The sequence below is a fragment of the Aedes albopictus genome, chromosome 2, assembly GCF_035046485.1.
Source record: "Aedes albopictus strain Foshan chromosome 2, AalbF5, whole genome shotgun sequence".
Classification (NCBI taxonomy): Eukaryota; Metazoa; Arthropoda; class Insecta; order Diptera; family Culicidae; genus Aedes; species Aedes albopictus.
In genome coordinates, this window is record NC_085137.1 from 31182534 (window position 1) to 31194087 (window position 11554).

An 11554-nucleotide genomic window follows, 5' to 3' on the forward strand; every position below is an offset into this window, starting at 1 on the left:
CTTCCAAGGATCATTTAAGAAATTCCACTATGGGTTCGTGCAGAACTTCTTCTAGAGATTCCTCAATAAAGTGATTCGGAAACTCCTTCAAAAATCTTTTTTGCTTCTGAAATGGCTGCATTAACTCCTTTAGAACATCCTTCAAGGATTTCTTCCTGCCTTGGATTGTCTCAAAATTGTTTCATTGATTCCCTTGAAGAAAATTTGACATAAGTCGCTTCAGAAAGTCATTCATGAATTTCTTATGATGCTTTTCGAGAGTTTCCTCAAGAAATTCCTCTGGAAAGTCCTGCAGAAATTTCTCAAAGGATTCCTGTAGAAAACCTTTCACAGATTTTCTCAGTGACTCCCCACACAGAAATAAAATTAAAAAATTCGTTACTTAGATTTCATAAGAAAACATTCAGGGAATACTTTACAAATGCTTCAAATAATTCTTTAAGAAAATTTTCCTAAGATTGCTTAATAAATTTACCCAGCTTCTTTCAGAATTTCTTCCAGGGAATGCTGAAGATTTTTTAGGAACTTTTCTGGATAATTCTCTTCAGATTCCTTCAGAATTATTTCCAAGGCTTCCGTAAGAAATCCTACACTGATTTTTTTTTATTAAATTTCTGCATGGAATTTTTTCGTTAACAATTTTTGGGACTATTTAAAAAAAATTGTATTTTTAAAATTCGTCTACACGTTCCTCCGCAATTTTTTTCCAAGAACTACTCTGGAAAATCTTTTAAAAATTGCTGCATGAATTTCTCGGGAAAATTCTTAGGGGGATCCTTTCAGAAAATCTTTCCCAGATTTCTTCAAACATGTCTAGGGATGTTTAAACACATTCATTCGACTATTTGGTTCAGAATTTCCTCAAGAGGTTTTGTCTAGAACATCTTGCAAAGACTCACAAGAAATTCCCTAAATAATGTTTCAGAAATCAAGGACTATTTCAGGAAATCATCCACGGAATTTTCCAAAAAGTATTCGACGGATCTCTTTAGAATGTTAGAAATCAAAAATCTTTCAAAACTTCCTCCCTATTTCATTCAAAAGTTTTTCCAGAAATTCGTTAAAAAATCGTCTAAATAATTTTGAGAATTGCTTAAAAAAATATCTAGTTTTTATTTTATTTTCTTCAAGGATTACTTATTTTTTTTTTTTAAGGATTACTTACCAGGATTTCCTTCCAAAATGGCTGCATTTCACAAACTAGTCCTGGCATTCCATAAACCTTTCAAGGATTTTTGACAAGTTTCCGCAGGGATTCCTTCAGTTATTCCTTTGAGGGCTTCTACGGACATTTTTTCGAATGATTTGTATAGAAGGACTCCAGAGATTCCTTTAAATTTTTGTTCAGAAATTCCATTGAAAATTACTGAAAGAAGGAAGGACTTTCTTCAGGAATTCTTCCAAGATTTCTTCTAAAGGTACTAATAGGAATGTCTCCACGGATTCTTCTGGGAATCCATTCATAAGGTTCTTCATACTTCATGTATCTTGTTTCAATATGAAATGCTAAAACGTTATTTTCAGTTGCTACTGCTAAGAGCCCAGTGAGATTTCTCCCTCCTGCCCCCTCAACATTGGTAGAAAATGTTTATCAGTTATCCAGAAACAAGTTTTGTTTTTCGAAATTTCAAATTTTTTCCAATGATTCTTTCAAAATTTCTTTCATGGAATCTTGAAGAATTTTTTGAGAAAATCTTCTAGAAATTCACCTTGGAATTCTTCAGATATTTTTTTGAGCTCCCAAAAGAAAATTTTCCGCAGATTCCTTAAACAATTCTTGCGGGTATTTTTCCATTAACTATTCAGGGGATTCCTTTCAAAATTATCCCGGAAATTTCTTTACAAATTCTCTACAGAATCATCCGGAAAATTCAGAATCATCCGGAAATTTCTGCATAAATACTTTCGAAAAAAAATTCGAAGACTTCTTCTTGAAAATCTTACACAGATATTATTTAAGATTTCTAAGGATTCTTAAAGACAATTTTGCTGTAACTGTAAATTTTTCTCATAAATCTCTCCTAAAATAGCTCTAGAAAACCTTCTACAGGCTTCATTAGAAATTCTTCAATAGATTTCACAGAAATCCCTCAGTTTATGTTTGGAAAACCTTAAATAGAATCTTTCAGAAATCCCTCAAGCGATTCCTTCAGGAAGTCAGGAATTCAGAACTCTTCAATAACTTCTCCATAGTTTCATTCAAAAGTTCTTCTAGTGGTTATGAAAAAATCTGTCAGGGATTATTTTGAAATTTTTACCAACGATCCCTTCAAGTATTTGTCAAATGTTTTACTCGTTTAGAATTTTTTTCATGAATACCTTCTTAAATAATTTTATGAATTCCTTCACAACTTCAGAAATACTTTCATAAATCGTAGTAGGATTTTTCACAAAGTCCATCATGGATTCCTTCAAACATTTCTCGAAGAATTCCTTTGGAAAGTCTTTTAGAGATTCCTTCAGAAATGTCTCCAGTGATTTATTTAATTTTTACGAGTATTCCATTGAATACCTTCGGGAATCTCTTCATACATCCCTTCAGAGACTTTTGCAAGATTTCTTACAGGAGTGCCTGCAGAATATCACACAGAGATTACAAGGGGTATTCTTACATTTATTTATTTTTCGGAAATTCCTCCTGTATTTCCTCGATGGATACTTTAAGTTTATTCTCTAAGGCAGCCTTTCTCAAAACTTTTTTTCAAATTAGTGTATTTCTTATGAGGTTGGTGGGTCACAACCCATAGTTAGAGAAACCATGCCCTAAGGATTCTTCGCGATTTTTTTCAATAATTTTTTCATAAACATTTTAAGAATGTTTTACATGATTCTCTTCAAAATTTTCTCATAAAATTTTTCAAATCAGTTCTATTTTTTGCCTTTCTCGAACACCAAAGTGTACTGAAAGGCTATATGTTCACTCAAAAAACTAATTTTCGATAGATGGCTCGGAAGGTCAAGTCACATATATCAATAAACTCAGTTCGACGAATTGAGATGATGTCTGTATGTGTGTATGTATGTGTGTATGTATATGTGAATGTATGTGTGTATGTATGTATCCCAAGTAACACAACTTGTTATATAACAGTTAAAATTACTCGTTTCATACTCGATCTGTTGTATGTTTCTTGCATTATTTACATAATATGGCACACTAATATAATCAAAACAGCGCAAAAAATGGCGGCTTATAAAACATCTTATAAGTTATATAAGATGTATGCTAATACACGTATAGTACTAATAATGTCGTTCTAGGTACGTTCCACTCAGCCACTGAATGTTAAATGGTTGCAAATAAGATATTTGTCTTCATTGACAACAAGCAAAATACCCATTTAATGCAGCCACTATCATCAGTTGGAATAAGGTATTTTTCAAGGATTACAGCTTACAGAATGCTGTTATAGCACATACCATTAGCATTAGTTGGAATTAAGTTATTTGAAGGTAATATAGCTTGTGAGATCCCATAATAAAATATAAAATTGAATATTGACACCACATGAATAAGTACACGTGCAGTATCAACGGACAGAACACAATTGTACTGATAACTGCAACAACATGATATTTGTTTCCAAATTATGGATGCTATGATACATGACAGCTTATAAACTATGCTGATAGTATAATTTATTAAATGGGAATTATTCAGTGGAGGCGGTGCTTTTTCACATGCGCGGCTAGATTCACTGCGAAACTTCTGGTTTTACTTCATCATAATTCAAGCGCCATTGTGTCAAATTAGAAAATGTATGTGAAATTTATGAAAATTTGTGATATTTCTTTAAAATCATCTCGAAAATCAATATGGCAGCTTTCCATGAGAATTACAGTACCGGTTGTAAGTATTAGGAATAATTAAAATTTCATCCATAATTACAGTTTGGCCTGTAACTCAAACAACTGATCATACTTCAATTGCGAACCGAATGTGTTAATATTTAAGAAAACAATTTCTACCAATTAATAAAAAACAAAAAGAAAAAAATGTAAATTTGTGTTGCATTTTTCTTTGTGTACTTATATTTTTAGGCGGTACTGTGATCTCCATAATTTTATTTAGTGAAATACAAACCGCAATTCAAATCTAGTGTTGTCATTGTAAATAAGTTGAAATAACGTAAAAATTACTTTTCGCGAACTACTTCGCAACAGATTCATAATTTAGTTATAGAAAGTATTTTGCGACACTGATTTAACTCTTTTACAGCTAATCATTTCACGCGATTTAACTATATCTGTCAAATGTCAAAATGTAATAACAACAGTTGCGCTGCTTGTCTGGATTGGTCCGTCGGAGTTTTGTCGACTCCACGGGATTCCTGGTGGTCGATGATTTACCCGACCCGTGTTCGAAGTTAGTTTCCTGCCGCGCAAAGGATGAACGATTTCACAGTTCGTAGGATTTGTGACACAGGGACCCGTCAGGATCTCTATTCCGGCCACCGCATGTGTTAGCAGCTCCGGAATTTACGATACCAAGATCACTAGCGTGCACAGGGGGGGGGGCAAGGGGGGGCACTTGCCCCCCCTTCTATAAAAAAATATATATGCACCATTTTTGCAATTCTTGCACCTTGGATCTTACCACGCAATGTTGAGAATCACTGAGCCATGGTGCACCATTTACACATATAATTTCTTAGTATCTCATACACAACCATGATGTTCTCAGAATCATCTAGGCTAAACTAACGCACCATCTTCTAACTAATCAGTGATGTCAGCACCATATTCGAATGACATGCACCATTTTGGCATTTCGTATTCCAAAACTGTATTCCATGTACGTGAACCATGGTGACTTCGGCACCACATTGAATTCTAAGCACCATTTTTGCAATTCGTGCACCTAGCCATACAACATAACGAGTATCACTGAATAACAGTGACGACTAATACAGCACACTAACATCATGCACCTTCTTCAAAGCTTTCAATACACCATCATGATGTCCACAGAATGATCTAGGTATCCACGTATTATGATGATCGCATGAAATGTCTTTTTATCAATTAAGTATGTAATACCTCATACTGATATGCACCATCATGAAACTTCATGCACCATTGCAGCTCTTCAAGCACCATTTCAGCGTTTATCATATCATCTAGGCATCTAAAGCACCGTAATGCCGTGAGCATCACATTAAATACATTTTTTTGTATGCTATGCACCATTTTTGCAATTCGTGCACCTAACCATATTGATAAGCTTTGAAAAACGGTGACAACTAATGCATCATCTAGCATCATGCACCTTCTTCAAAGCTTTCCAACCACCATTTTGGCATTCACTATATCATCTAGGCATCTTATGCACCATTATGATGTAGTTCACAAGTGAATTTGATGTACCATTTTGACATTTCACATACAAAATAGTATTCCTTGTTCCTGGTCTATGTTGATTTCTGTGCCGTATTGAGTTTCCTGCACCATTTTTGCAATTCGTGCACCTACATATGAAATTTGTTGAGTATAACTGAATCATGGTAAAACTAATGCACCATATAAACATCATGTAGCTCCTTTGCATTCCATGCACCACCATGATGATCACATAAATATCTAAGCACCATCTCACGCGTCATCTAAGCATTAAATTCACATTTGAATTTCATAAGCTCCATTTTGCCATATCGTACACCAAATTGTATTCCATGTACCTGATCCACGTTGACTTCCGCACCACATTAAATTATATGCATCATTTTTGCAATTCTTGCATTTTGGATCTAATCACCCAATGTTGAGACTCACTGAATCATGGTGGCAACAAATGTACCCCTGATACATACAATTTCTTAGTATCCATGATGTTCTCAGAATCATTTTTAGGCTAATCTCACGCACCATCTTCTAACTAATAAGTGATGTCAGCACCATATTCGAATAACATGCACCATTTTGGCATTTCGTATTCCAAAACTGTAATCCATATACGTGAACAATGCTGACTTCGGCACCACATTGAATTCCAAGCACCATTTTTGCAATTCGTACACCTAGCCATACACAATGTCGAGTGTCGCTGAATAACGGTGCCAACTAATACAGCACACTAACATCATGCACCTTCTTCAAAGCGTCCACAGAATGAACTAGGTATCCACGCATTTGCTGATCTCATGCACTATCTTTTAATCAACTAGAAATCAAATGCATCATACTGATATGCACCATCGTTAAATTTCATGCACCATCAAAGCTTTTCAAGCACCATTTCAGCGTTTATTATATCATCCAGGCATCTGATGCACCATTATGTTGTGAGCATCACATAAAATACTTTTATTTTGTATTCTATGCACCATTTTTGCAATTCGTGCACCTAACCATGCAACATGTTGACAATCTTTGAATAATGGCGACAACTAATGCAGCACACTAACATCATACGCCTTCTTCAAAGCTTTTCATGCACCATTTTGGCATTCATTATACCATCTAGGTATCTTATGCACCATTATGATGTGGTTTACATTTCAATTTGATGCACCATTTTGGAATTTCGCATACAAAATAGTATTCCACGTACCTGGAACATGTTGATTTCTGTTCCACATTGAATTTCCTGCACCTTTGCACGAATTGCATGTGCACCTTAATATGAAACATGAAGAGTATAACAGAATCATAGCTAATACACCATACATACATCATTCATTCCATGCACCACCATGATGTTCACAGAATCATCCAGGCACCATCTCGAGCACCATCTTTGAATCAAATATGTGTCTAATTGCGAAAATAATGCACCATCGTTAAATTTCATGCATTACTAAAGCTTTCAATGCGTAATCGTGGCGTATATCTTTAGTAATCCGTGAAGGCATTCCAGGAGAAATCCCTGGAGAAATTTCAGGAGGAATCCTTGAAGGCCTTTCTGGAGGAATCCCTGAAGGCATTACTAAAGAAGTGCTTGAAAGAATTCTTGAACGTAGCTCTCAAAAACTGGAAGAGGAGTCTAGAGAAATTCATGTAGAATTTGCAGGAGGAACTACTAAAGGAATTGCTGGAAAAATTATTAAAGGAATTCCCTGGAGGAATTTCTAAAGGAATCCTTGAAGAATTTCCTGGGGGAATCCGTAGAGGAATTCGTGAAAGAATTCATGGGGGAATTTGTGGAGAAATATTTCGAAAAACTCCTGGACAAATTTCTGGAAGAGTTCCAGCAGGGTCTCATTAACGAACCCCTGGAGTAAACTCTGGAGGCATTCCTGGAAGAAACCCTTCCTGAAAGAATCCTTGGGAGAATGCCTGGAGGTTTCCTTGTAAGAATTCCTCGAGGAACTTCTGGAAGAATGTCCGGAGGAATTTCTGCAGGAATCCCTGAGGAAATTTCTGGAGGGACATTTGGAGGAGTTTCTAGAAGAATTCCTGGAGGAAGCTATGTTAAATTCCAGGAGAATTCCCAGATGTAATCCCTGGAGGAATTCCTGAAGGAATCCGTGAAGGAATAACAGGATGAAACACTGGAGGGGTAACAGAAGCAATCCATGAAGGAATCCATGAAATAACTCATGGAGGAATTCCAGGATGAATTGCTGGAGGAACTCCCGAAGGATTTTTTGGAAAAATTCCTGCATGGATTTGTGGAAGAATTACTCGAGGAATTCAATGACGAATCCCTGCAGAAATAACTGGAAAAATCTCTGGAGGAATTTGTGGAGCGATTTCTGGAGGAATCAGTGGAGTCATTACTGAAGGAATTTTTGGAAGAATCCGCGAAAAAAATCTTGGAGGAATTTCTGGAGGCATGCTTTCAAGAATCATTGGAAGAACTTCTGGTGGATTTTTAGGAAGAATACTTGGAGGAATCCCTGGAGACATTCATAGAGAAAATCTTGGAGAAAGCTTTGGAAATTTCCTAGAGAAATCCCTGCTGTAATCCTAGGAGGAATTCCTGAAGGCATTTATTCATTGAAGCAATTCAAGGATGAATCCCCGGAGAATTATTAGAGAAACTTCTGGAAGTATCCCTAGAGGTTTTTCTGGAGAAATTCCTAAAAAAAATGTAGGAATTCCTGGAAGAATTTCTGGAGGATTCCCTGTAGAAATTCTTTGAAAAATTTCTGGAAAAATATTTGCGGCTTCCTGAAGGAATGATTAAAGGAACTCCTCGAGCAAAAGAATTCCTAGAGGAATTTTTGAGGAATATCTAAAAAAAATCATTGATGAATCCCTGGAGGAATTCCTGGAGAAATTCCTGGCGAAATCTATGGGGGAATACCTGATGAAATTTTTCGAAGAATTCCTGGAACAGTTCCAGGAAAAGTTTTTTTTTCTGGAGAAAACCGTGGATAAATTCTTGTAGGAATACCTAGAGGAATTCTTGGAGGAATCCATGAAGAATTTTTAAGATGATTTTCTGGAGAAATTAATAGAGAAATTTTTATAGTTGTTCCAGGAGAAATTTCTGGAGAGATTCCTTGAAAAATTTCAGAAAAAATCCTGAAAAGATGTCTGTAGAAATCCCTGGAGAAATTTCTCGAGGAATTCCTGGAAGAGTTCCGGGAGAAATTTCTTCAGGATTTTCTGGAGAAATCCGAGCAGGAATTCATTTAGGAGTCCTTGCAGAAATTCCTGGAGGAATCTCTGTAGAAATTCCCGAAGGTATTCAAGATGGAATTTACGAAGGAATTTTTGCAGTTCCTGGAGGAATTTCCAAATAATTTTTTGATGGATTGTTTGCGAAACATTCCTGGAGAAATTCCTGGATGATTTTCTTGAGGAATCTCTGGGGAAATTCCTGGAGGAATCCATGTTTGAATTCCGAGAGGTATTTCTGGATAAATTCCTGAAGAATTTTTTGATGGAATAACTAGAGAAATTCCTGGATAAATTCTTTAAGAAATTTCTGGACAAATATTCAAGGCTTCCCGGATGAATGTCTAGAGGAACTCCTCGAGGAATTTGTGAAGGATTTTTTTGAGTAATTTCTGATGAAACTCATGGATGGACTCCTGGATGAATTCCCGACGAAACTCCTGGAGGAATCCATGGAGAAATCCCTAAAGGAATTCCTAGTGAAATTCCCAGAAAAGATCCGGGAAAAATCCCTGCTGTAATCCTGGGAGGGATTCCTGAAGGAATCTGTGAAAGATTTCAAGGATGAATCCCTGGAGAATTCCTAGAAAAAAAATCTGGAAGAATCCTTAAAGATTTTTCTGGAGAAATTCCTGAAAAAATGAAGTAATTCCTGGAAAAAAGTCTTGAGGATTTCCTGAAGGAATTCTTTGAAAATTTTCTGGAACAGTTTCGGGAGAAATTTTTTCCTGGAGAATTCCGTGGATGGACTCTTGGAGGAATACCTAGAGGAATTCTTGGGGGTATCCATGAAGATTATTTCAGAGAATTTTCTGGAGCAAAAACTAGAGAATTTTTTATAGTTGTTCCAGGAGATGCTTGGAAAAATTCCAGAAAAAAATCCTGAAAAAAACTCTGTGGAAATCTCTGGAAAAATTTCACGAGGAATTCCAGGAAGAGTTCCGGGACAAATTTCTTCAGGATTTTCTGGAGAAATCCGAGCAGGAAGGTATCCTTGCAGAAATTCCTGGAGGAATCCCTGTAGAAATTCAAGATGGAGTTACTGAAGAAATTTTTGAAGGAATGAATGGAGGAATTTCTGGAGGAATTCCCGAAAGAATTCTTTGAGGTATTTTTTTGCGAAGCATTCCTGGAGGAATTCCTGGAGGAATTCCTGGAGAAATTCCTAGATGATTTTCTTCAGGAATCTCTGGAGAAATTTCTGGGAGAATCCATGTTTGCATTCCGGGAGGTTTTTCTTGATAAATTCCTCCAGATTTTTTTTTGGAGGAATTTATTTATGAATTCTTAGAGGAATAACTAGAGAAATTCCTAGCTGACTTCTTTAAGGAATTTCTAGCTTCCTGGAGGAATGTTCTCGAGGAATTAATAAAGGATTTTTTTGAGAAATTTCTGAAGAAACTCATGGATGAATTCCCGAAGAAATTTCGGAGGGATCCATGAAGAAATCTCTGGAGTAATTCCTAGAGAAATTCCCGGAAAAGATCCGCATATAATTATTTTAGGATTTTCTGGAGGAATTAGTCGAAGAATTTCTGGAAGAATCCCTGGAGACAATATTGGAGGAATTCTGGCAGAAATTCTTAGAGAATTTTCTGTAGGAATTCCGGCAGCAATCCCTGGAGGTATTTCTTGAGGATTCCATGGAAGTATCCCTGGAGGAATTCATAGAAGAGTTTTAGGAGAAATTGATTTAGGATTAGGTGGAGGATTCCGTGAAAGATTTCCTGGAAAAATCTCTGGATGAATGTCCTGAGAAATTTCTGGTGGACCCATGGAGGGAGGAATTTCTGAAGGAATTCCTGAAAAAAATCTTGGAGAAATTCCTGGAGGAATCCATGGAGGTATCCCTAAAGGAATTCTTGGAAGGGTTCCGGGAAACATTCCTTTAAGATTCTCTGGAGGAATTCTGACAGAAATTCCTAGAGGATTTTCTGGAGTAATTCCTGGAGGTATTTCTGGATGAATTTTTGAAGAAATTCATGAATAAATCGTTGAAGGAATGAATCCCTGAAGAAGACCTTGAGAATTTCCTGTAGAATGATCTGGAGGAATCCATGGAAGAATTGCTCGAGAAATTCCAGGAGGAATTTCTGGAAGAGTTCCGGGAGAAATTCCTTTAGGATTTTCTGGAGGAATTTGTAGAGCAATTACTTGAAGAATCCCGGGAGGAAATATTGAAGAAATTCTGGCAGACATTCCTGAAGGATTTTTTCTAGAAGAAATTTCATGAGGAATCTCTGGAGGAATTCCTGGAGGTAATTCTGAAGAAATTTCTGGAGTACTTACTGGAGGAATTATTTGGGGAAATTATGGAGAAATATATGAGGCTCCATGGAGAAATTTCTGAAGGAACTCCTCGAGAAATTTCTGAAGGAATTTCTGGAGGAATATCTGCAGGATTTTTTTAAGAATTTCTGAAGAAATTTTTTAACGAATCCCTGCAGGAACTCCTTGAGAAACTCCTAGAAAAAGTTCTTGAGGAATTCTTTGAAGAATGCAAGGAGAAATCCCTGTAGTTCTGGTGAAAATTCCCAGAGGATTTTTTAGAGGAATCCCTGGAGGAGTTCCTGGTAGAATTTCTGGCGCTCTTCCTTAAGAAATTTCTGAAAGAATTTTTGCGGAGGAATTTTTGCGGAATTTCTGAAGAAATTCATGAATGAATCCTCGGGGGAATTCCTGAAGAAATGCCTTGAGAATTTCCTGGAGGAATCCATGAGGGAATTTTTCGAGGAATTCTAGGAGGAATTCCTGGAAGAGTTCCGTTCCATTTAGGATTATCTGGAGGAATGCGAGGATTAATTCTTGGAGGAATCCCTAGATGAAATGTTGTAGGAATTCTGACAGTCATTCCTAAAAGAAAATTTCAGGAGGAATCTCTGGAGGAATTATTGGAGTATTTACCAGAGGAATTATTTGAGGAGTTTATGGTGAAATATATGAGGCTTCCTGGAAAATTAATGGAGGAATGCCTGAAGGAACTTCTAGA